Source organism: Battus philenor, unplaced genomic scaffold (assembly GCF_028537555.1).
Source record: "Battus philenor isolate CCGP_79_NKW_IND1 unplaced genomic scaffold, ilBatPhil1.0.hap1 SCAF_36, whole genome shotgun sequence".
Classification (NCBI taxonomy): domain Eukaryota; kingdom Metazoa; phylum Arthropoda; class Insecta; order Lepidoptera; family Papilionidae; genus Battus; species Battus philenor.
The window spans coordinates 32,501-37,500 of record NW_027181700.1 but is presented as its reverse complement, the minus strand read 5'-3'; the positions used below and the strand labels follow the sequence as shown (position 1 = coordinate 37,500).

Here is a 5,000-nt window from a genome sequence, read left to right as displayed (position 1 = left end):
AGACTCTTATTAGAGATCGTCCCATCGCACCGTCCGCGAGCTCGTTCATCACCCCCCACCAACCCGCCGCCGCCGCGTCGCGCGTCACCGCCGCGCGCATCGACCGGCGCGAGCGCACGTAGCGCGCGTTCTACACCGAACAGTGTGGTTTTTATATTTTAACAGCCGGCCCTCAGACAGGAGTGGTCCTGGATATTTCTCCACGGACCGCAATGTGCGTTCGAAATGTCGATGTTCAAATGTGTCCTGCAGTTCACACTATGACGCGCAGTTAACTGCGTTCTTCATCGACCCGCGAGCCAAGTGATCCACCGTCCAGGGTAATGGTTTTTTCTTAATGTTGTTATTACTTACGGTAGCGGCCTACGGCTCTCGCCGTCGGCCACTTGATTGTCCGTTTTTATGTATTAACGTCGAAAGTTGGTCGAATTCATGTGCGCCGAGGCGTTCATAAAGAAACGGCACCGAAAAAGCTTAACGCCCCGACGCGAATCCTTTAGAATGATGAACGACGACGACCCGCGCACCCCCCAACGAGCTGGCGTGACGCACGACATTGTCATCTTTCTAACCGCTTAAATTTCGTTTTGTATAGCGCCAACCGACAATAAAGGGCCTGAGCTAGGCAGTGGGGATTTTCACCGCTTCGAACGCTCCGTTTGGTATGCCCCGGTCGGCGCTCGTCTCTCGGCGTTTTTCCGCCACCCGGCCGCTTCGACGGCGGCGGAGGCAGCGGCGGCGGTAGCACTTTCGACGAATGCCACCACCGCCACCGGCCACCGCCACGGCGCCGTCGCCGCTGCGCCGTTAGGCGTAATAGACGCTAGAGACAATTATTTCACATTTTATTTTTTATACATATATACAAACACGCACACACACACGCACGCACACGCGCGCGCGCTCGTCCGCATTAGATACGAACAGCAGCGCGCGCGTACGTACATATATATGTATATATGTCGTATATATATATCATTATGGATGTATTACATATATATATATGTGTAAACACGGTATGTACGAAGTCGTCGTCGTCGTCGTCGTCGTCGTCGCAACAGCAACAACAGCAACAGCGGCGCAACAACGTTCGTGAACATATCACGCGTCTCGCACACATACACACACGTTAATGATCCTTCCGCAGGTTCCCCTACGGAAACCTTGTTACGACTTTTACTTCCTCTAAATGATCAAGTTTGGTCAACTTCCCAGCAACGCCGACGGCCGTGAAGCCACCGCGTGTCGGTCCGAAGACCTCACTAAATCATTCAATCGGTAGTAGCGACGGGCGGTGTGTACAAAGGGCAGGGACGTAATCAACGCGAGCTTATGACTCGCGCTTACTAGGAATTCCTCGTTTATGGGGGATAATTGCAAACCCCAATCCCCAGCACGAAGGAGTTTCAACGGGTTGCCCGGGCCTCTAGGCCAGGGAGAACATGCTGATTCCTTCAGTGTAGCGCGCGTGCGGCCCAGGACATCTAAGGGCATCACAGACCTGTTATTGCTCAATCTCGTGCGGCTCGAAGCCGCCGGTCCCTCTAAGAAGAATTTTAATACGTCGCCAGTGAGTTGCGCCACCGGAGCGGCGCACACCTAAATGACGACGCCTATTTAGCAGGCTAGAGTCTCGTTCGTTACCGGAATTAACCAGACAAATCGCTCCACCAACTAAGAACGGCCATGCACCACCACCCACCGAATCAAGAAAGAGCTGTTAATCTGTCAATCCTTCCGGTGTCCGGGCCTGGTGAGATTTCCCGTGTTGAGTCAAATTAAGCCGCAGGCTCCACTCCTGGTGGTGCCCTTCCGTCAATTCCTTTAAGTTTCAGCTTTGCAACCATACTCCCCCCGGAGTCCAAAATCTTTGGTTTCCCGGAAGCTGCCCGCCGAGCCATCGTAGTAACGTCGGCGGATCGCTAGATGACATATTTACGGTTAGAACTAGGGCGGTATCTAATCGCCTTCGAACCTCTAACTTTCGTTCTTGATTGATGAAAACACCTTTGGCAAATGCTTTCGCTGATGTTCGTCTTGCGACGATCCAAGAATTTCACCTCTAACGTCGCAATACGAATGCCCCCAGTTATCCCTATTAATCATTACCTCGGAGTTCTGAAAACCAACAAAATAGAACCGAGATCATATTCTATTATTCCATGCACGAAATATTCAAGCAGCATTTTGAGCCCGCTTTGAGCACTCTAATTTGTTCAAAGTAAAATTGTCGGCCCATCTCGACACTCACCGAAGAGCACCGCGATAGGATTTTGATATTGAACCGCCGTTTTACCGACGGCTCACCGACGATATGCTCCGCAGACGTGTCAGTATCACCGCGGATGCGGTGCACCGACAGCGCGGCGCACAAATGCAACTACGAGCTTTTTAACCGCAACAATTTTAGTATACGCTATTGGAGCTGGAGTTACCGCGGCTGCTGGCACCAGACTTGCCCTCCAATTGTTCCTCGTTAAAATATTTAAAGTGTACTCATTCCGATTACGAGGCCTCGTAAGAGTCCCGTATCGTTATTTTTCGTCACTACCTCCCCGTGCCGGGAGTGGGTAATTTGCGCGCCTGCTGCCTTCCTTGGATGTGGTAGCCGTTTCTCAGGCTCCCTCTCCGGAATCGAACCCTGATTCCCCGTTACCCGTGACAACCATGGTAGTCGCAGAAACTACCATCGAAAGTTGATAAGGCAGACATTTGAAAGATGCGTCGCCGGTGCTGGACCATGCGATCGGCAAAAGTTATCCAGATTCATCAAAATTAACGACTTCGGACGCGAGGCCCTCCGTCGATTGGTTTTGATCTAATAAAAGCACTCATCCCATCACTGGTCAGAGTTCTGATTGCATGTATTAGCTCTAGAATTACCACAGTTATCCAAGTAACCGAGGTAAGATCTAAGGAACCAAAACTGATATATTGAGCCATTCGCGGTATCGCCTTAATACGGCTTGCACTGAGACATGCATGGCTTAATCTTTGAGACAAGCATATAACTACTGGCAGGATCAACCAGGGAGCTAGCTAGAGCTAACACACACCAACACCGCACATACGAGAGATATGAGGGTGATGATGATATGATAGACGTGTGACAAGCGACGCGTCGGACGTTCGAAACGCCGTGACGCGCCGGTGCCTAGGTAGCTTTTTGCGTGCGTGCGTGCGTGCGTATTTATTACAATACACACACAACACCACACCGCAACAACAAAATGAATTCGTTTTTCTATCTGTTCACGGAGGAAAATGTATATCTCAACACTCGCCTCGCGTTCGTCCAGATTTACTTTGGACGCGGCATCGCGTCCGATTCATCGGAACGTTCTTTGACGAGACACATACAAATCTTCACTTTTATAAAATATCGTTTCGCAAAACGAACAATGACCGATTTCCAGCCCGGTTTTAGAGAGATCCGAAATCCTTGATTTATATATCATGATCGACCGTCGCGCGACTAGCGCGCGACGAGCTCGTTGATGCGATGCGTTAAGGGCCGCCCCGAAGTCGACTCGGGAGCCCAACGCCGTTCGCGTTAATTAAACGAGACGTTCTCTTACGCCTTCCGCTCTTACATAACGGAGACGTCGTCCGACACAGTTTACGGTGTGTTGTTGTGGGGAGATGATCCCCTTTTTCTTCCCTCCTCCCCGCCGCCGCTGTGTCGTTCGTGCGTTTGTCGGTTATAGAAGTTTCAGTTTCGGGCGTTCTCGTTGGTGGCGCGCGTTGTTTGTGTATCGGTGTTATTAGTTTTGTTCGATTCGCGCGCGTTTTCTAAGAATAATTTTTAAATTTTTTTTTTTTTTATAAAAAAAAAAAAAAAAAACTAAATCTAAAAAAAACGCAATCTCCGCAAACAAACTAACACCACCACCCACACACACCCCACCAACCAAAAAAACACACTCCACACTCCACAACCACCAACAAACAAAACAAAACAGAAGAGCATCGGAGAGAACTCGATTCGGCCGACCGGCGCGTCTCGCGCCAGTCCCATGTATATGCGGGAACGACTGTATGCGTCTCCGCGTAGCGCGATAGAGCGTTCGCGTATCGATTGCATACCACCGATCTACATATCTATATCTGACCCTGATCTCGATGTCATCGTCGTCGTCATCATCATCATCATCATCATCATCATCATCATCATCGTTCGACCCGATCGCGGATTGCGCGTAGCCAGCCGCCGATGCGTTCGCGTATCGATTTCTGAAAACGACAGAGTCCGGTCCCGTTCGCGTATCGATGCATAAATTTCGTGCTGATGACGATCGCACTCTTTCATACGCGATGTCGACTGAGACAAAGAAAGGTGTCGTCGTCGTCGTCGTCGTCGTCGTCGTCGTCGTCGTCGTCGTCGTCGTCGTCGTCGTCGAGACGGTAGCGGTCCGTAATAAAGATCGTGCGGCCCGGCCTCGGGGTGCGGATAGTCACTCGGGCGTTCGCGTATCGATTTCGGAAAACGACAGAGTCCGGTCCCGTTCGTGTATCGATTTTCTAACGTGATATCGTCCTGATTCCGTGTGTTAAAATTACGATTAATGTCGATGCTAAAACTTTACTATCTTCAATATCGTCATCGTCATCATCGTCATCATCGTCATCATCGTCATCATCATCATCACGTTGGGCACAAGCAGTGGAACGTTTAAACGCATCGTCGTCGGTCCATTCGCGGTCAAATTATTTATATCCAGTATTAAAATTATTGTATTGATTGATTGTGTGTTTCGTTACGGACGTGCCGCGCCTCGCGACTATTGTTATCGATCGCCGTTACCGAGCTCGTCATGATATTTATGCGTGCGGCGCATCGATTGAGATATATGTAAATAAGAGTGAGATACATAGTCATCATCATAATAATTAATATAAGAGTCGCGTCCGTAAAGCGGGTTGCGTTTGTATAATAAAGATTTAAGAAAAATAAATCGACTCGATCGAGAATCTTTGAAAGCTCCTTTGCAAATTATATA

At 49.6% G+C, this 5,000-nt stretch overlaps 2 non-coding genes across 2 annotated transcripts; both read right to left on the bottom strand.

The window, feature by feature from the left end:
• Positions 1 to 166: 166 nt before the first annotated feature.
• LOC137927787 (5.8S ribosomal RNA) lies at positions 167 to 323 on the bottom strand. The gene has a single exon (XR_011107920.1). It is a non-coding gene; the product is annotated as a 5.8S ribosomal RNA (ribosomal RNA).
• Positions 324 to 1,130: 807 nt separating this feature from the next.
• Positions 1,131 to 3,034, bottom strand: LOC137927649 (small subunit ribosomal RNA). The gene has a single exon (XR_011107798.1). It is a non-coding gene; the product is annotated as a small subunit ribosomal RNA (ribosomal RNA).
• Between the last annotated feature and the right edge of the window lie 1,966 nt (positions 3,035 to 5,000).